The 22,261-nt window shown below is 38.7% G+C and overlaps 1 long non-coding RNA gene across 1 annotated transcript; it reads left to right on the plus strand.

Annotated features, from left to right (window-relative positions):
- The first annotated feature begins 20,155 nt into the window (after positions 1-20,155).
- Positions 20,156-21,413, plus strand: LOC103214777 (uncharacterized). The gene is made up of 3 exons (XR_005243709.2): positions 20,156-20,365; positions 20,485-20,567; positions 21,045-21,413. It is a non-coding gene; the product is annotated as an uncharacterized lncRNA (long non-coding RNA).
- Positions 21,414-22,261: the final 848 nt, after the last annotated feature.

Genomic DNA, 22,261 nt, shown 5'->3' on the forward strand with positions numbered 1-22,261 from the left:
TAATTACAATTTCTTTTTGCTGGTATTTTCTATTAATGGAGACGTTTTTTGTGATGCTTTTCTTTACTTATTTTTTTATTTTGGAAAAGCATGTAGTATAAATTTATCCTCAATGATTTTAAGTGTACAGTACAGCATTATTAATTATATGTGCATTGTTACACAGCAGATCTCCAGAAGTTTTTTATCTTGCATGACTGAAACTTTGTATCTGTTGGAAACTCCCCAGTTCCCTTTTCCCCCAGCTCCAGGAAACCAGCACATTCTACTTTCTATTTGTATGAGATTGATTAGTTTAAATGTTTCATATAAGTGGAATGAGACAGTACTAGTCCTTTTGTGTTTTGTGACTGGCTTTTTTTATTTACCATAATGTCCTCAAGGTTCATCCATGTGGTAGTATATGGCAAGATTTCCTTCTTTTTTAAGACTGAATGGTATTCATATATATATATATATATATATATAAAATATATATCCTTTTATTTATTTATTTATTTTCTTTATTTATTAATTGACGGACATTTAAGTTGATCCCAGATCTGGCTATTGTCAATAGTGCTGCAATAAACATGGGAGTGCACTTATCCCTTCAAGAAGATCCTGTTTTCACTATTTTTGGATATATACTCAGAGGTAGAATTACTGGATTATAAGGTAGTTTTATTTATAATTTTTTGCGGAATCTTCATGTTGTTTTTCATGATAGCAGCCGTATCATCTTAAAATCCAGCAGTGTCCAATTTCTCTACGTCTTTGCTAATACTTCTTATTTATTTATGGTTTTTGATTGTGGTCCTCCTAACTGGAGTGAGGTGGTGTCTCATGAAAGTTTTGACTTGCATTTTTCTGATGATAGTGTAAGCTGACCCCATTTCACATACTTGCTGGCCATTGGTGTGTCTTCTTTTTAGACATGTTGATTCAGTTTCTTTCCCCGTTTTTAGATTGGATTGTTTAAGTTTTTAGATTGGATTGATCATTAAGTTGTATGAGTCTCATATATTTTGCATATTAACCTCTTATTTGTTTTATAATTTGCCAATATTTTCTCCCATTCTTTAGATTGACTTTTCTTTGTGCTGTTGATTGTTCCCTCAGTTGTGCAGAAGCATTTTAGTTTGCTGTAGACCCATTTGTCTATTTTTGTTTGTGTTGCCTGTGCTTTCAGTGTCATATTCAAAAAACCGTTGCCCAGAACAATGTCGAAGCTCTTCTGCATTGGAAGTAAAGCTTCTAACCTACACGTAAGGGCTGGATGATATCACTTAGATACACCTCACTGGAGTGGAGCTTCCATCATGGTGAGCAGGAGATTATGGAGCAAGTAGGTCAAATACCACAGACTCTTGGTATTCTTATTGAGATTTAGTAGTATAGTCTTGAATAAATGTTTCTCCATTTGCTGCAGTTCTTTAGAATACTTTTCAGAGACTGATTTAAATGGCTGTGTGTGTGTGAGTTTATTTATTTATTTATTTATTTTTTATTATTATTTTTTTGAGACGGAGTCTCGCTCTGTCACCCAGGCTGGAATGCGGTGGCACCATCTCGGCTCACTGCAATTTCCACCTCCCAGGTTCATGCCATTCTCCTGCCTCAGCCTCCCTAGTAGCTGGGACTACAGGTGCCTGCCACACAAATTTTTTGTATTTTTAGTAGAGATGGGGTTTCACCGTGTTAGACAGAATGGTCTTGATCTCCTGACCTCGTGATCTGCCTGCTTCAGTCTCCCAAAGTGCTGGGATTACAGGCATGAGCCACCACCCCTGGCCTGTGCATTTATTTTTTAAGTGGCTTTTGCCAGTTATGGTGGTTTCATTGGGAAAAGTGTTTGTTGAGCTCTTCACACTGCCCTTCCAGAAGTGTTTCTTCTGATTTTTGTTTGTTTTTAGCTAACTTCACTGGTTACTCCTTTAGCTCGAAGTCAGTTATAACTGCTACTGGGTCTTTTTCTTGGATTCCTGCTTTCCTTGATCATCTGATTTTACATTTCAATCACATGTACTTATTATTTTCCTTTATTATTCAGCATTGCATTTATCCACATTCTATTTCCTTATGGTTTTACAGAGTCACATTTCAAATTGAAATGGTAATTTTTTACTTTATGTCTATATTTCATACAGTAAATGTCAGGGATTCTGCCTAATGTAGTATATAAGGAATCATAAGAAATAACCCTTTGCAATAGTCAGCATAATATTGCATTAGCTTCAAAATATTTGTTAACCCTTGATTGTCAGATTCTCCATGGCTTCTTGTAGATCATTGATATGTAAGCTGAATATCATGTGTTACAAAAGCATCCTTATGCTACACTCTAAACTGACATTGAGCTACTAACTGGCATCTTTGGAAGTGGACATGTAGGTAAATACACACTACATTTTCATAGCCCGTGGAGACCATACCACAAATTCTCAACTAAGAAACCTGGTCACGACCGTGTTACAGAGGACAGAATACAAAGCCTTGTCAAAGTCCAGGCTCTTTATCTCTCTTTTTCCCATTTTGCTGGCACAATCTGCCACTCTGTCAGAGAAAAAAAGTACCAACTTACATCACTTGTTGTTTTTACGAAGTCATTTGGATGTTCCATGGTGGGGAGCTCCTGTAGTGCTTATAGACCAACAACCTCTGCAACTATGTCCCTACGTATATGTTCTAAAGGTTTGCTATCTTGATTAGAGGCAAGAGAACTGTAGGAAGGTGACAGAACTCCTACTAACCCATGTCTATGGCTAGAGTTATCCCCTATTTCTGTTTCTACATGTGTCCAGAATACTGTAAGTGTTCAAAATATTTGTGGAATCACTTATAGACTCTTACATCAATTTTTAAAATACCTTGCTCTTACTTGTGTTAAGATACTTATTAAATTTACTTGTATCAATTTAATCATGTGTCAGCATCATGTTTATGATTAAGTATTCCCTAAATTACATATACCAACCTTATAAGTTTTCTTTTTAATTTTTATCCTTTTTACCTTCTCTAGCTTATAGATTCCATTGCTGTCTGGGACTTTTACAAATTTCCTACACACACACACACACGAGCACACACACACGCACACACACACAGACACCCCCCTACTCATCCCTTTTTTTTTCATGATAATGGTGGGTATGTGTATTTTCTACAAACACCCTCGGGAAGGTATCCCTTAGGGGTCTTCTCTTTTGCCCCTCCAAACGGTACATCCTTAGCTTTGATTTTGGAGGCCAGACCAGGACTGTGAAGCAATGAACTTTAGCTTCCTGAGTGGGTGAACGATGAATAAGTGCTCTGCAGGCAGTCAAAAAGTTCTTAGGAGGGATCAGAATTTGCATTTGTAGCAAAATTACTAATGACGAGTTGACTTGTGCGGCTAGAGCACTGGCCAGAAATGTACGTTTCGAACTCAGTTGTAAAGACAATGCCATTTTTGGAGTTTTGTCTTTAACCTGTAAGATAGCAGTAAGGAAAATCATTTTTGTAGACATGGGTAATCTTATCTTGGCTGTATTTTATAGAGATACCACTAATATCAAAAAGAGGTAAATAGCAGATCAGAGGAAGAAAAAACTGAGGACAAGAAGATAAATTTAGGAGTTTGCTACTGTATTGACCCAGGACAAAAAAAATATGGGTCCCAGAACTTAAGCAGTGCTAGGTGGAAATAGGTGCAAATTATCCGACTTAAAGTTCTACAGGATTTGGAAGACTTAGATGTACCTTTTTAGGTTTCTGTGCAGACAGAAGCAATGAGGATGGCTCTGAGATTTCTAGTTTGGGTGACCAGGTTTGTGGTAACTTGGACATGAGCCTCTGGAATATGAGTAATTTTTTAGGGAAAGGCAATACATTCATTTGACATGGAGTTTGAGATGTCTGTGTCACATCTCTGAAAATAAGTCTAATTGCAACTTAAAAATACGATATTTGGAGGCCAAGAGAGAGTTGGTGGCTGAAGAAGTACATGGAGAGTCAGCATGGATCTTGTACTTGAAGCCACAAGGATGGAAGCTAAGAGGGTGTAGGATAAGAAGAGGAAAGAGAGAACTTAAGAAAACAAAAATTTAATGGGCCACAGATGGAAGATGGATGACTAAAAGTAACTGGAAGGTGCAGACAGAGATACAGGAGGAGATGAAGCCGATATTATTTAGCTGGTCAGTGCAAAATTTCCAGAAAGCAGACCAGGTTGTTAAGATGCAAATAAATTCAACAATAAAGTAGTTGTGGGTGCCCTTTATGAAAATTGAGCAAAACAGGGCAGGCGAGTCAGATTGTTAGAAAGGTGAGGAGTAAAAGGAAGGAGAGGAAATGGAGACAGTACAGAATTCTTGCAATAGATTTGATAATTTGCAAGGGCAGAAAGGGAAGTGGGGAAAAAGTAACAGAATCTCCGGGAGAGTAAAATTGAGACGTGGTTACCAGCTGGAGATGCCCTGCCTCTACCTCACATCCAAACATTCTCATCCCTGATTCTGAATTCCCTGCTGCTGCCTTCAAATGTTGATCACTCCCTAAAGTCAGCATCTGCCTATGGGCCCCTGTAAGTAGCTCAGAACTGAAAGAGGCTAGGTTGACCCAACATTGCAGGCTCTCCTGCTCCTGGAATTACAAGTTTGAAATCTGAGTGTGTTTTCTGTTTCATCTTAGTTAGGTAATGTAGTACTAAGTCAGACCACTCTCTCTGATCCAGTTACAGTTATAATTAATTAGACATCTCAGGGTTCTGCCATGAGTAAGACTGTCTTATGGAAAAATGTGTTTTGGTTTACAAACAGATTTTTGGAATAGAATTATTTATGTTCTATGGATATCAGAATAATTTTCAATAAACTGTGTGCTCCTTGTAGAGGTTTTTATTTATCTGCTCTCCTAAATTTTGTACTACTACCTTAGTTAATTCTTATCACTTTGTATTTCATCTTTAGTAGTGTTGAAGCTGGCCCATTTAGGGAAGAAAGAGGTTAAAGTTTCAATTTATGATGTTTTAAATAACCAATGATGAGTATCTCTGCATTGGGAATTGAAATCCTATTTACCATGGTGAGAGAAGAAAGGAAGCAGATGGAAGTCAGAATAGCCCCAACCCCTCATCACCAAGGCTTCATTCCAGTCCTGTTCTAGATGCGTGCTTCATGCTCCATAAAAGTGTTCTGGTCTTACAAAGTCTGCATGCTCAGTCTCACAGCATTTCCTCCCCGAAACCTCCATCCCTCCACACCTTATGTTGCCCACATTTCATGGAATAAGTGACAGTGGTGAAAGAGAGCAATCTACCCTTGTTTTTCAAAGAAAAGGGCTGGAAACATTGATTCTTCTTTATGCTTCCTCATTCCACAGGTGGACTTTAACTTTTTAAAGGAAAGAACAGAATGCATGCTAAATTTTCCTGTTAGGAAAATTGGCATCTTACTACATATTTCTTGATTCACTGGGAAGGAGATAAATCTAGAATACAATTGTAAACCAAGTTTCCAATTCTTTTCTTCAATACTTTTATATCTTGACATGACTCTTGGAAAAATCTGGCTGGAAATAAACTGACATTCATATGCTTTGAGGGGGAAAAATGCATGAATGATAGTATCTATTATTGCAACTGACTTTTCTGAGAGATTTGTCTGTGGAAAAATTAATATACTTTTGCTAATGTACATAGTCAAAGGACTTTGAATTCACATCTTTTGGTTGGAGTCCTGATAAGGTAACATGGGCAATTAGGGGGCAATTCTACTTAATTATCTGAATAATTCAAAAGGTCATGAACATTTTCATCTACAAAAAGTCATTTCTTTGAATTGTTCAGTTATTCGTAGATGTTATCCTGAATGAAAATTTATAAGACAAATAAATATTTAAATGATCTTAATGTAATATGAATGTACCGCTATGTGCCAAATAATGACATTTCAGTCAATGATAGACTACATTGCAGTAGTGACATAATATTATAATGAAGCTGAAAAATTATCATCACTTGGTGGTGATCATGTAAACCGGCTGTGCTACGAGTCATATGAACGTCTAGCATATACAATTAGGTACAGTACATAATACTTGATAATGATAATAAATGGCTGTTACTGGTTTCTGTATTTATATACTTTTTATTGTTATTTTATTTTTTATTTTTATTTTTGAGATGGAGTCTCCTTCTGTCTTTCAGGCTGGCATGCAGTGGTGTGATCTCGACTCACTGCAATCTCTGCCTCCTGAGCTGAAGTGACTCTCCTGTGTCAGCCTCCTGAGTATCTGAGATTACAGGTGTGCACCACCACGCCCGGTTAATTTTTGTATTTTTAGCAGAGACGGAGTTTCACCATGTTAGCCAGGCTGGTCTCGAACTCCTGACCTCAAGCAATCTGCCCACCACGGCCTCCCAACTTACTGTTATTTTAGATGTGTACTCCTTCTACTTATAAAAAATGCTAACAATAAAACAGCCTCAGGCGGGTCCTTCAGGAGGGATCCCGGAAGACATCCTTACCGTAGGAGAGGACAGCTCCATGTATGTTACTGCCCTTGAAGACCTTCCAGTGGGACAAAATGTGGAGGTGGGAGACAGTGATGCTGATGATCCTGGCCTTGTGTAGTCCTAGGCTAATATGTGTGTTTGTGTCTTAGTTTTTAACAAACAAAGTTTAAAAAGCAAAAAAATTTTTAATAGAAAAAAGCTTATAGAATAAATATATAAATACATAAAAGCATTTTTTACAGCTATCTGTATTTGTGTTTTAAGCTGTTATTACATTAAGTTTAATTTATTATTGAAGAAATAAAAATATTTTTTATGGTTTTAGTGTAGCCTAAGTGTAGATGTTTATAAAGACTACAGTCATGTGTGGGAATCTCCTAGACCTTCTCGCCTGCTCTCCACTCACTCCCTGATGGACCCAGGACAACTTCCAGGCCCACAAGCTTTGCTCGTGGTAACCGCCCTATATAACGGTGTGTACCATTTTTATGCTTTCAAATCATGCTTTTACTGTACCTTTTCTATGTTCAGAGACACGAATACTTACCATTGTGCTACAGTTGCCTACATGACTGAATACAGTAGCATGCTGTACGGGTTTGCAGCCTAGAAGTAATCGGCTATATCATACAACCTAGGTGTGTACTAGGCTGTACCCTATAGGTTTGTGTAAGTACAAACCCATATGGTACCTCTCTGAAGTTCTCACAATGACAGATTTGCCTAACAACACGGTTTTCAGAATGTATCCTTGCTGTTTAGCAATGCATGACTCTGCATTGTGTGTGTGTGTGTGTGTGTGTGTGTGTGTGTGTGTATGTACCAGATGATAGTGGCTGAATGTAGATAGATAATTTGAATAGAGTCAGATGAGATAATGTTCCAAAAAAACTTTGCATACTCTAGCACTAAACAAATGCAAGGCATTATTCTCATTATTATTTTTAATGACGTTTCTCCTTATATGCATACTGGATCTACTTCTGCCCTATCTTTATTTTCAGTCACTTTCTCTGCAATGCATAATGCAAAAAGAAAGTATTTTAATACTCAGTCCCGAAGGTGTGGTCTATGAACCATCAGTATTGTCAATACCCGGAAACTTGTTAGAAATGCAGAGTCTCAGACAATACCCCAGTTCAGATGTGCACATTTTAATGATATCTCCAGGTGATTCTTACACTTGAGAAGCATAGGATGAACAGTAGAGGCTACTAATGGTACCTAAGGTGACAGCACAGAGGGGCGGGGAAATGCATTAGGATTGCAATCAGATTTACTTAATCACCTGATCCCCCACTTTACTCTCTGAAAAACTTCAAGTTTACAATCCACACACAATGTGTAAAGATATCTACTTCCTTATAGATGGATAGCAGCTGGCTCTTAATCAGGTGCCCAAGTTGTCATTTTGTAAACTCCTTATAAAAAGGAGTGAAAATCAGAGAAAGTTGGAACTTGTTATTTACAGATGCATGAGACATCAATAATTCCTTTACTAATACACTCCACTGGCCTCCCAAATCCTTGTTCTTCCAGCTTCTCTGCTCTCTTCAAACTACCACTCCATTGACACACTTTCCTCGTCAGTGACTATCAAACCAAGTGAACACCAATTCCTCTGATTGGTTTTTATTGTCAGGCACTCTGGGACCCCAGATGACATTCTCTAGTTAATTTCTCCCCCTGTTTAAACACACATCCTGTGCTATAGATCACTGCTCCAACTTCCTACTCCTTGCCTTAATGGAAGTTCTCATTCCCAAAGTCTTTCTTTAGAGCTCATCTTACCAGCTACTGTCTTTATACCATGTCTTGATTTCCTACCACTGGATATTATGTCCTTTTCACTTGACTACACTGACCTCTTAGTAACTCTCTTCTAGTACTTTCAGCCTGTATTATAGGTGTAAGTTTATGATCCTTAATATGCCGCCAAATCTAAGAGCTTTTTCCCTCCTCTTTGTAAACGTTGTTATACCTGGGACATTTACCCACCTACAGTGATTACTTAAAAGTAGATTTAGTGAATTAAATGGAACCAGGGTTCTCAGAAATGTACATTTGGCTCAAAGGCTCAGGTCAGGAAAGCTGAGGTTCTGGGAATGCTCAGGTCCATTGCCTTCTGTGCCTAGATCTCCTCTTCATCCCTAATATTCTTATCCCTCCTATACACAGGTAGGGTCCTGCGGTATCTTCTCCAGACACCAGCATACACATGTTAACAAGGGAGGAGCTGGGCCCAGCTGAGATTTTTTTTTTTCCTACCTATTTCTTTGAAAGCCAGTGATGGGATGATTGCACATCTTCATTTCAGCATTTCATGCCACCTTTTGCAACTTGACATTCAAAGGTTTTGTACGGTCTTCATATTCAAACAATTTTCTCTTGGAAAAAATAAAATGACTCACCATCCAGAATATATTAAGGCATGTAAAATAGGAGAATTTAGTCATGTAAGCATTTTTTCTTTCTTTTTTTTTTTTTTTTTGAGATGGTGTCTCGCTCTGTTGCCCAGGCTGGAGTGCAGTGGTGTGATCTTGGCTCACTGCAAGCTCCGCCTCTGGGTTTACTCCATTCTCCTGCCTCAGCCTCCCGAGTAGCTGGGACTACAGGCGCCCACCACCACTAAACAAAACATTAGCCTGGCTAATGTTTTATGTATTTTTAGTATAGATGGGATTTCACCGTGTTAGCCAGGATGGTCTTCATCTCTTGACTTTGTGATCTGCCTGCCTCGGCCTCCCATGTAAGCATTTTTAATCAAACTTTCTCAGTGGTCTGTGAACAGTGGTTGCAAAAATAAGGCTACAGGAAAGCCTGTATAAACTCTGTATTACCAAAGAAATGCATTGTGTGAGCTTCAGTTCACTTGGGTAAAAAATAGCAGTTCGTACCATCCGAACATTTCAACTTAAGAACTTCTTAAACATGAATCAAACATTAAAATTAATACTAGAACGAACCCGTTTTTATGATTCTTTCTCTGTTTTTATGGTAGTTTTGTTAGCAGCACTATTTTTAGGTGTAATATATATATATATTTGCAGATATTAGAGCATGTACTTCATAAAACAGAACAGGTCCCTTTGCTTTCGTGTTACCTAAAGAAGCATGTTTTGACTTGTTGGGCGACAAAAATCTTAATGAGTTTATGATTTGTTGGGCACAAAAAACCCTTTGGACGTGAAGACATGAGTTAGAACATGTATGACTTGAACCTTTTGAAATCCTTCTCCTCTGCTTTAGAAGGCAGCATAATGTATTCATAATCAAGAGAATTTAGATACATCTCCCTGAGGTGGCCTAGAATTGTATTTCAAAACAAGGTTCAGGTATTCATGTATGACTAGCACAGAGATGATTATTTGTCATAGCCATTGCTGCCTTAGAGAATGATAAAAGGAAGGAATTGTATTTTAAAAAATATACAGTTTATTACTTTCCTCATTAAGGTAAAAGTTGGCATATAACTAAAGTGAAGTGTTTTGTTTCATTTTGTTTTTCCTGAGCAAAGACAGCAGATTTATGCATAGTAGCAACTGTTCCTTTTTAAAACATTCAAATTTTACAACAAGATTAACCCCTATGTCTTGTTGCAGTTGAGTCAGCACCTGGGTAGCTTATTTGAGGACTCTGTGATTGACTGTCATTTTCTTGGTCATTAACTCCACTAACAAAGTTTTACTGTGTTTCCACATTCTTAAAGACCAGGCAAGATTTGCAGAATTTTGGTTAAAACTGAGTTTATCCTAGAGAAATTAACAAATCCTGGAAGAAGTCATCATTTTCTAACTCATGCACTCACCCAACTGTCAAGGATGAATGCCATATCTTTCAGGTTTTAGTTCAATGGTTTATTCTGGGAATGGGTTATTGACTTAAATTGCAGTGGGTTATGTTTGTTATCCTCTGTTTTATGAAAAGTTTTTTATTGAATGTGAATTAGTCATTATCCAGTTATAATCCCTTTGAATGTTTTCTACCATTGTCACATAGAGGATCTTTTCTAACAGAAGAGTATCTATCTTTGGAAGCTTTTCTCAGTTGCCAGTCAGTGCATTTACTGGACAACTTTGTATGGCCATTGCATATACTTAGGGTAGGGACCTCATTTAGATGACTGTAATCATTTAGATGACTGTGACATCATTTAGATGACTGTAATCTTGTTTTAATGTTGACAGATGTCATCTATATAATGTATATTTATACGTATGTATTGCAAATACAGATATACACATCTGTATTCATGTCTTTATATGTCTAATGCCTTCTTAAAATTATAAATACTGAAACATTTAATCAGACCCCTTTGAAAGAAGATAGACTCTTATGTTAGAAAGAGTGACACTTGTAGTCAACAGTAGTTGTATTTTTACTTTTAGAACCTAAGAGAGAAAACTCAAAAAGGAACAAGTGACCAAGATTAATAGCATCAAAGCTATCTTATATTTATTCCTTTATTTAAAAAAATAACAAATGCTTATTTGATCAGAAACCTTAAATGATGCCAAAATTTTGAGTAAAGAAAAAGTCACAAAAATCATTTATCCCAGCTCTACATGACAGTGTTTGGTTATCAGTTGGTAAAATTCTAAGTTAAAATAGTTAGAATACATGAAATATAAAGGTTGAGTCTGTGAATATGTAATTTCCCATTAACTTAATTAAAATACTATGGTATCCAACCAACTTTCCCAAAATGATGTACACAAGCATAGGACTGTAATTCATGGATCATTTGACATTTTAGAAGTTCTTCATTATAACTTCTCTTTGTTTATATCTTAGATCCAGATGTTTGTATAAAAAGCAAAAGCATTATATTCAGTATTCCACCCAGTAGCTTCAAATGTTCACTACCTGATATTACTTAGAAACCATTATAAAACATTGTTTAGATTAGGTGGCCTTGCTATCTGCAAAATTGACCTTACATTGGAGCTGATTTCATTAAATGACTTCAAGTTTCAGTCAATAAATAATCTTGGTGCTAAGGAAACTATCTAAGGCCAGTCCTTAGATAAAGAGCTACACAAACTAAGATGTCAATACTCCACCTTTTCTCTGCCACTACCTCCTCCCCACACCCATGCCCTCATTCACTAAAAGTGGACTCAAGTTCTGTGCATCTATAATAAACAACAACAACAAACAAACTGACAACAGTTAAAACTGATTTTATTTTGTTTTTAAGTATTCTCTGGTTGGGTTTAGACACCAATGAATATGAAACAGTCCCCTAGTCAGTGGATCTGAAACTTACACATCTGTCAGAATGGGGGGCAAAGAGACTGATATCGAAACAGGGGTTTCTGGAAACTCCCATCAGAACTTCTGATTCAGTAGATCTGGCTGGGACCTGGGAATCTGCATGTCTAACAAGGTTTGGGTGATGTCAATGCAGCTGATCCTTGGAGAACATTTTGAGAAGCCCTGGGTTATGCATCTTTTTTTCCTGGGCTCTACTTGGAAACACTTTTGTATAATGTTATGAAAACAGTAGTGCTCTCTGAAAGGAAGTTTTATTCTTCTGCAATGGCCAGGGAGGAATCAGATAAATGCTGCTTAGGTATTGGGGTACTTCTTCGCACCAGTCTAGGCTGCGAAATACGGTACAGGACACGCAGTTAAATTCGACTTTCAGAGAAATAGCAAATAGTTTTTCAGTATAAGTATCCCATGGATAAACTTGCTAAATTTGGAAACCGTACATGTGAATCATGTAAAGTTACTTTTTACCCTATTTGTTTTGTCCTGAAGTGTAATCTCTTTAATGAAGCAAAGTGTCATTTTAATAAAAATATATAGACACATAAGTACAGTCTATGGCTAAATTTCCCATGATTTCTGTATGTGTACATCAAATTTGTTGTAGTTTAAAAATTTATATAATTACCTCACAAGTTTGAAATGGTCACTTTTAGTTAATTATAAGGTGTAATTTGATTCCTTAAATGTTTAAAAACATGACTCCCCCCAAATTAAGGTGAGTACTACAGTGTTCAATCAGCAACTGATTTAGCTTTGTTTAAAGAGGCTTTGAAGACAATGTAGCTTTGTGGAATGAGAAAAATAAGGGCCACTGTGGAGACCTGGAAGTGCATATGGGTGGTGAACACAAGTAACTGTGAGACTTGGAGAGAGCTGACTGCCTCCATTTTCTAACTCAGAAAGAGGATTGCATGGGCACAAGGCTGCACATTTGGTAAACATTAGACTTCAGAAACTCAACGTTAAATTGGAGCTCCTTGATCACAGTGGAGCTCATGGGTGACAATCCATATTACAAAAGTGTTGCCCATGTGGATTTCAAATGATGACTGAGTAGCCCTGTTTCGCATTGATGTATATAACTCCTAGAAATGTTGGTTGGAGTTTCGGGAGTTAACCAGCATTAGGTCTATGAATTCTTAAATGAATCAAAATTCTACTGCAAAGCTCGTGTTTTCATCTTCCCTCTCATGCAAAAGGAACCTTTCTAGGAGACGGCAGAGTACTTTGGCACACATCCATGTGCTTCTTTTCCATCAGAATGATGATGAATTATTATTAGAAAGCCAAATGGCAGCTATCATTGATGAGATTTCATTAATATATATTTTAGATTTATTTAATATATAATTAAATGATATATGTTTCCCTTTCATTGTCTAACAATAGGATTCCTTTGATTGCCTCACATGGCAATGATGAGATTTCTCTTGTATTTCCACCTTTCCGGGTACAGAGTCCACAATTTGTAATGTTATTTTTGGGACAAATGCTAGTAATTAAGCCCCGTATCTACGACTTTAAAAAATGTCTCCTGGGCCGGGCATGGTGGATCATGCCTGTAATCCCAGCACTTTGGGAGGCCGAGGCCGGTGGATCACCTGAGGTCAGGAGTTTGAGACCAGCCTGACCAACATGGTGAAACACTGTCTCCACTAAAAATACAAAAAAATTAGCCAGGCATGGTGGCAGGCACCTGTAATCCCAGCTACTCGGGAGGCTGAGGCAGGAGAATCACTTGAACCTGGGAGGCAGATGTTGCAGTGAGCTGAGATCGCACCAGCCTGGACACTCCAGCCTGGGCAACAAGAGTGAAACTCCATCTCAAAAAAAAAAAAAAAAAAAAAAAAAAGGTTCCTGATTTGTTTTTCTGTAGTTGGGGAGGTTGTTGTATGTTTTTTCTTCAGAGTGAGAACTTGTGTGGCCCCAGGTTAGGGAATGCTTTCCGTGAGGGGCTACGGGAACTGGAAGAGAAATGATGGTGGCTTCAGTACCTTGGTATTTATACACGAGAAAAAGGTTTTAGGAGACTATTCTTAAAAAAAAAAAAAGTGCCAGCTTTCCAAGGTTTCTCAGTAATCATACTCTAGCCTACAATTTACAAGAAAAAACTGCCTCCAGCTTTTTTTGGATGCAAAGCAACTGGAGTGTTGTTTTGGAACATCCCTGTTGAGGGAACTTTGCCACTAGAATTGCTGGAAATGAGACAGCGTTTGTCAAGCTGCTCAAGTCACACCTCAGCTAAACAAGTGTCCCTGTGTCTTTCAAACATTTTTGCGAAAAAAAAAACACCATTTATTTCTTTTGGTAAAGAAAAGCTCTTATTGCTGAGCCACTCAATAAAGCAGGGTTTGAAGGAAAAGGAAAACTCCTGACATTTAAGAAGCCAATTTCTTCTCCCCTCTCCCCTGAACCCACTGCAATTTGGTTTCCTGCCACCACCTTCGCCTCCGTGACCATCTTAAAGTCCTCACTGACTTCCATGTTGCTAAGCACGGTGGCCACCTCTTAGTCCTCATGTGGCTTCTCTCTTTCACCAGCATTTGATAGAGATGATAATTTGCCTTAAAACACATTCTGTTCCTGGTTTCCAGGCTGCCATATTGCCTGGGCTCCCTCAAAATTTCCCACTGTTCCTTCCCCGGCGTCCCTGTCTCCCTGGTCTCTCCAAGGCTCACAATTTTATGCCCTTTCCTTTCCTGTTGACCCTCTGGGTGATCAGATCCAGACTAATGACTTTTTTACCTGTAGGACATTTCTAGATTTGTGTCTTTAATCCAGACTTCTCCCCCTATGCCCAATATCCAGCTGGCCTCTCGACATTCCCACTTGACTTTTGGTCTTGACTCCACTCACAACCCACCTCCTCTCAGGCAATAGGCTCTGTGTTCTGCCAGATGCTCAGGTCAATCCATGGAGCCATCCTTGCCTGCTGCTTTCCCTTCACTTGTTTCCTGGCCGCCCTATCTAAAATGTCATCTCAACCCCCACCCTGGTATTTCATATCCATTTTTTTCTTCTTAGCATTTAGGGTTACCCAACACACCATACATTAACTTTTTATCTTCTTGCCTGTTGCTCTTCAGTCAAATGAGGTTCTATGAGCTGAGATCTTTGTCTTTTTTGTTTACTACTGTGTCCCTAGACCAGGAACAATGCCTGATGCAGAGTAGTTGTAGAATAAGTGCTTGTTGAATAAACAAATGAATGAATAATAAATTACATTGTAGATAGACTTTACTAAATTTGAGTGAGATTAAGGCACTTAAAATAGACACATCTCAGTCAACTAGCAAAATGATAGCTTTTAACTTCTGACTCTGCAGTGGGAGAAGGGGACTGCTTAAGTTGGAGGGGAGGCAGGGAAGAATTATGATACTCATACAATGAAAGACTTCAAAGGAACCAGGGAAACTTCCCAGTTAACACTCTACCTGGGAGTGATTCTGTCTCTGCCCAAACTAGAAAATTCTGTAAAAATGTGACCAACTATTTTTCTCCTCAGATATTTTTACAGAGGGCCCTAATATTAGAGAGAAGTAATTTATCTGGAACTTCAATAATATATGAAACGGAAATTTGGAGGAAAAAGTGCTGAAACCACAGAAATACGGGAGGTGAGATTGAGATTTGTCTACTTTGGAGACAACTTTGAGAGGGGAGGTGGACCGAGTACCCTCTAAAACAGGGGTCCTCAACCCCTGAGCCATGGACCGGTTCTGGTCTGTGGCATGTTAGAACGGGGCCACACCGCAGGAGGTGAGCAACAGGCAAGTGAGTGAATGAAGCTTCATCTGTATTTACAGCCACTCCCCATTGCTCACATTACCACCTGAGCTCTGCCTCCTGTCAGATCAGTGGCAGCATTAGATTTTCATAGGAGTGTGAACCCTATTGTGAACTATGCTTTCAAGGGATCTAGGTTGCATGCTTCTTGCAAGAATTTAAGGCCGGATGATCTGTCACTGTCTCCCATCACCCCCAGATGGGACCATTTTGTTGCAGAAAAACAAGATCAGGGCTCTCATTAATTCTACATTGTAGTGAGTTGTTTAATTATTTCATTATATATTGCAATGTAGTAATTAGAAATAAAGTGCACATTAATGTAATGCACTTGAATCATGCTGAAACCATCCCTCCAGCCCCTGTTTGTGGAAAAATTTTCTTCCATGAAACCAGTCTTTGAAGCCAAAAAGGTTGGGGACCGCTGCTCTACAAAGAACACATCCACCTTGAATTAGGAATTTGACCAAGTCACAAGATCACTGAGAACTAATAGCAGAACCACGGCTAGAGGAAAGACATTCTTAAGGCTGAGAATTTCATCAGTGGCTGGACATGTATTTACCTTTAGTATACTCCTTAATACGCTTCACAGAGTATTCCAGTATTCTCACCTTTCTTGCTCAGCTCAAAACAGCACTTCCGTTATTATCAGAGAGTTGCACTTGAACTGGGTATATAGTTGCTATTCTGGTATTCACACTTAGGAAAGAATGAAACAATCACTTTTTTACAGAATGGCAACCAAATGAGATTTATTTGGAAGGTCTGCCTCCTTTTCATAAGAATAGATCACAATGGCTTAGAATATTCAGAGAAGACACAAGAAAAAGTTGGGACAAGAATTGGGACACAAGGTATTTATTGCCAAATGCTAAGCTTAATTGATAGCTAGCTATGTACCAGGCCTTGTGGCCATGGCCTGTATGTGATCTTATTATTTATTTATTTATTTATTTATTTATTTATTGAGACACAGTCTTGGTCTGTCACCCACAGCTCACTGCAGTTTCTACCTCCCAGGCTCAAGTGATCCTCTCACCCAAGCCCCACCAAGTAGCTGGGACTACAGAAGAGTGCCATCACACCCAACTAATTTTTTAACTTTCTATAAAGACATGGTCTCTCTGTGTTCCCCAGGCTGGTCTCAAACCCCTGAGCTCAAGCAATCCTCTTGCCTTAGCTTCCCGAAGTGCTGAGATTTCAGGTGTGAGCCACTGCACCCAGCCTCATTTAATGCACCTAAACAATCTCATTTAATGCACATGACAACCTTAGGACACTGTAGGGAATTGTCATGAGTAACAGTATGAAGGGAGAGATACTTGCAATGAGTCTGGCAAACAGTGGTTAGCTCTAGTTAGCCCAGAGAATCTGTTTCTCAAAGTAAAAGGGATTATGTTTGTAGAGGAAAATGGATTTGCCATGGTAACAGACACTGTCTGTAACTCATAGCCCTCTGCTGCCTTGAAAATTATTTTGGTCTCTATTTTACTAATATTCTCAGGGTCTCTTACAATATAATACTGATTTCCAGAACTATTGTTCTTGAATAAGGGCATGACAAACTGCTCCTGGGTTTCAGCAGTAGAGAAAGGGAAACTGCCAAAAGAAACCTAGGTGAGGGAGCATTGTCTCTTTGAAGGTAGGAGATTAATTGATGAGCTATGATTTTTTTGGTCATAATTTTCAAATCGGTCAATGCAATCAAAATTACACAACATGGTCTGATATGGTTAGGCTTTGTGTCCCCACTCAACTCTCATGTCGAATTGTAATCCCCAGGTATTGAGGGAAATACGTGGTGGGAAGTGATTGGATGATGGAGGTGGTTTTCCCCATCCTGTTCTCATGATAGTGAGTGAGTTCTCATGAGATCCGATGATTTTATAAGGGGCTCTTCCCCCTTGGCTTACTACACATGCTTTCTCACCTGCCACCATGTAAGACATGCCTGTTTCCCCTTCTGCCATGATTGTAAGTTTCCTGAGGCCTCCCCACCCATGTGGAGCTGTGAGTCAATTAAACCTCTTTTCTTAATAAATTACCCAGTGTAAGAATGGCTAATGCATGGTCCAATTACTTGTGTGCATTTGACCATTTTATGAGAAACAAAATCTGAAGACCAGGTAGCTCACTTTTTGGAATAGCTCTTTAGAAAATCCATGTAATTTTTTTTCTTATAGCTAAAATAATTATATGCTTAGCCTATTTCTTTCAATGTTTTCATACATTTACTAACCATGAGCCATAACAGGCAAAGCTTACTTCCACCTATCCTTTCAGCATCTTTACTTCTCTTCATCTACACCAATCAGATCTGAAAAACTTAACGGGTTTAGCCTCTGCTCTCCCCTGACAAAGAAACCCTTGACTTCAATCAACAGTCAAGTTTGTTAAGCGTTGATGGAATAAGATTATTGGTAACAGAAAGGCAACTCCTTACAGCTGGCTTTTCTTTTTCTTCCCCTCCTCCTTCCCACCACCACCCCCTATTCTCCCTTATTGCTTTGCACCGTACTCTGCACATAGAAGGTACCTAACATATGCTTTTTATTGAGTATTTAGTAACATTTGTGAGGTATGTTGCTGCTATTGTTGCTGTCGATAGAGGGGAAAAAGAGTGTTTTTACAGTAACTAGTGATATTCCAGAGTTCACGGATAAATTTTCCTGTTGATATATTTCTAAATTAATGTGTGACACTTCACTGGATATCACTTTGAACACAGCTATAACTTCTGAAGAAAATAAATCACTGAATCAGACAGTGTTTATTAGCCAATGTGCTGTTATTTCCTAAAGCACTACTTCTACTTGTGATAAAATTGGCAGCCAGGGGAGATAAATAGAGTGTTTGAAAGTGTTATATCCAAGGGTCCTAGATGAATTGCGAAAATACAGTGTGTATTACATGAAAATTTTGTTCTTTAATGTTTCCTTATTTCTTTAGAAAAATACTATTTTAAAAATATTATTTATTATCTCTATAACTCTGTTTAATTAAAGCATTTCACGATTATGATATTAAGAGGAAAATCAGCATTCATTCATTTATTTTCCTTCCTCCTTTCAACAGCTAGCTCCTGGTGTTTGCAAATTATAAAATGGTTTCTTATCTGTTTTCCATTTTACGTCCTATGATAATTATGCAACTAGTAACACTGCCTTCTCCCCAGTCGTGGATAGTGTGCATCTCAGTTTTATGATTGCTTTTTGTTACAGCTTGGGGAAAGATAAAAAGGCCTGTCAAATCTCAAGAGATTGCCGGCTAATGAATCACAAATAGCTCTGCAGCAGGCTGGAAGCATGCTGTCCTCTGTGAACCATGCAGGGTTCTCTTTTGCATTCCCTTCCACTTGCCCCGGTGGTGGACCTGTTGGAGGACCTGGTGATTTGTAGGCTTTGTCATGGATGTTGGATTTGGGAGCTCAGTTAGCAAATATCTCAGCTAACAACAATAGGGAGCTAATGGGAGGTTTGCTTGCTGGCCTGTGCCTCTGTGGCAAAGCCACACCTCCACGTGTCCTGCGGGCTCGCTTCTTCACCCCTGTCCAGAAGCCAAGATCTCAGTTCATCTACACATGCCCTGGCAGTGCCTCAGTCCTGTGTCTGAGACTCTTACAGACATCCCATATTTCAGTCAAATATTCTCCTCTTTTTTTCTTCTCCCTGCCCCACAGATCTACCAGGCACAAAGAACAAATCTTCTGTAATGAGTAAGCTTAGACTGGTGTGGGTGAGGGTGCCTGGTAAGTTCCTTCATGGAGCTAGCAGGGGTCACAAAGCGGACCATTTGCTCCTCCAGTGTAGCTCAAAGTTAACTAACCAGTGGCCCTTGAAAAGAAAAATGGGTCAAAACATAAAAAAATACAAACAAAATGTCCTCATTAAAAAAAAAAAAATCATCTTCATCAAAAAATACAAAATGCTGTGATGGTTATTCCACATTTTCAAAAGGAGATGTGACCTTTGTACTTTCTGAGATAACCGGCTGATGACGTTTCTGGAAGCCTCTGCCATCTCATCTCCCATTCCCCACATCACTAGCCTTCCAGATAAAATTTGTTCTTGCAACATCTCTGGTCTTTTGAAATGTGCAGACTCCTGTCTGGATTTCAGGTCAAATTTAGACTTTTTTTTTTTTTTTTTTTAATTATTTTACTTTAAGTTCCGGGATACATGTGCAGAATGTGCAGGTTTGTTACATAGGTAAACATGTGCCATGGTGGTTTGCTGAACCTATCAACCCTCTTTTTTTTTTTTTTTTTAATATTACCATAAATACCGTTTGTTGCTATCTTTCATCTGGAACAAGCCGGCTGAGCAAGGTGGATCTTCTCGTATTGTCTTCAGGACAGGCGAGTGCAATGCATTTCCTGGCCACCAGCCCTCATGGGCTCGCGTTGGGTGCTGGTGGCACACTCACACATCCCCGTAGCTGGGACTGAGATTTCTCCTTTCATACATTATTCACAGCTTGCAGCAATGAGTGCTTCCGCAGTCTTTTAACCTTATCCAAATGTAACCTCGCATTCACAATTATACATAACTTGGAAGAAGCATGCTGTACCATAAAAAGTTGCCTTCTGGGGAATTTGTTGTTGTTGGGCTTGAGCTTAAACTAAAATGGCTTAGACGGAAAATTGGTGAACAACAACATTTCTCCACTTTCTTTTGCATAACAGCTGGGAGGAATCGGTTCATGCTACAAGCCCGGGGTGTGCCGGCCAGCTGGCAGGAGTGCTCCAGAGCCAGGGTGCCAGATCCCAAACAGCTGCATCACTGCTCATCCATCTGTAGCACACACCATATGCCAAACCCCAAAGTAAGTGGGGAGGGGATCCCTTTAAAAAGAGATTTTCAAAGCCACAGAGAAAAAGCATTTTCTCCTGTAACGCACAGGCTTTGATCTCATATTCTCCCTCTTCTCTCACCCTCATCCAGCCTGGATGCCCACATGATTTAGAATTGGTGCAAAATAGTAAGGGAGCAGTATTCTTGATCGACTTCAGGAAACCGTTTCTCAGGTAACTTGTAAAGAAACCTACCACCTGCATCTATTTTTTACAAAAAGAACCATGTAATAATTTAATTTGGAAAAACCTTTCATGAAGTTTGCAAATCATTTGTTATGTCTTAGATTTCATCATGTAGCCACATTTTGAACTTTGAAAAGCACAGAATGAATACCTTTGGGAAATATTCCAAGATTTTCTTCATCTTAGTAATTTTAGAAGTTAATAAGCCACAGTTAAGGAACACCATATCCCAAAAAGACCCTCTAGTCTTATGCTTTCCTTTCCAAGGTCATTGAAGATCATGAGAATTGAACTTGTGAAACAGTCTGACCAGATATCCCATTTTATAAAGAGATACTCATTTACGTAAATGTGAATTCTAGAATGAGGATTGTTTAGGATAGTCAATCACTTACAGAAATTACTTCCTGCTGAAAATGAGAAGAAAATATTTTCCCACTCTTCTGTGAACATCTCAAAATACAGATGGCAAGGCTCCAGTGGCCATGGGAAGATGGAATGGCACTCTGTGGTCACTCAGAGATGGCAGCGCTGACCTCTGATGCAGATTCCAGGCCATGTTTGGAGCTGGGGTGAGTCCTTTGTGAAAACACATTGCCATTCTGTTGACTTTACTTGGCATGGCTCTCATTGTCATTCTGGTAATGGTGACGGGAATACAATATCTTCTTTGTACTTTTTTTTCCTCTGTATCTACCTTTGACCTTGATTTCTAAGTTTCTTCCATTATTTTGAATACAAGTATTTTGTGTTTACAAACTACTTCACAGTTTATAATTCCTACTTATAAAATATTTTATTGAAAGACACACTCAGTGCAGGAAACCATGTCATTTGGAAAGTGGTACATATGGGAATGGACCTGACCAGGCCAGCACTATTTGGTAACATATTTCTATATTATCCTAAATAAAAGCCAAGGAGCCACGTGGCATAGTCTTTGCATGGAGTGGAGTTCAGAAAAGGAGCTCAGCTGCCAAGCAGTAGATAAAAAGGGATTTCATTTTTCAGAGAACATTGAAGAGAAGCCATTTTCTAATTTTCAGTAACACTTCTTAAGAGCTCCCTTTCTCCACTATCCAACTGTTTAGTCATTCTCCATATTCTAAATCACAAACAATTCAGAGGCTGAAACAGGCTAGCAAAATCACAGATGCAATACATGTGTGCTTATATGAATATGTATGCTAGGTATGATACACATGCAGATATAACGTGTAATATATTCATATATACATATATATCACATACACACAAATACAAATGACTACATAATACATGCGTATATATATACACACACACACGCATATATGTGTTTCAGTTTAAGCATAGATATTCATATAAAAACTACTGAGGCTGGGAACAGGGGCTCACACCTGTAATCCCAATATTTTGGGGGGCCCAGGAGGGAGGATTACTTGAGACCACTTCGAGACAAGCTGGGACAATAGTGAGACTCTGTCTCTAAAAAAACACAAAAATTAGCCAGACACGGTTGTAGTGCGTGCCTGTAGTCTTAGCTACTCAGGAGGCTGAGGTGGGAAGATCATGTGAACCCAGGAGTTTGAGGCGCAGTGTGCTTTATTTGTACCATGGCACTCCAGCCTGGGAGACAGAGCAAGACACTGTCTCAAAACAAAACAACAACAAAACAACCAACCAATCAAGCAAACAAAAAACCC

The sequence above is a fragment of the Chlorocebus sabaeus genome, chromosome 3, assembly GCF_047675955.1.
Source record: "Chlorocebus sabaeus isolate Y175 chromosome 3, mChlSab1.0.hap1, whole genome shotgun sequence".
Taxonomy (NCBI): domain Eukaryota; kingdom Metazoa; phylum Chordata; class Mammalia; order Primates; family Cercopithecidae; genus Chlorocebus; species Chlorocebus sabaeus.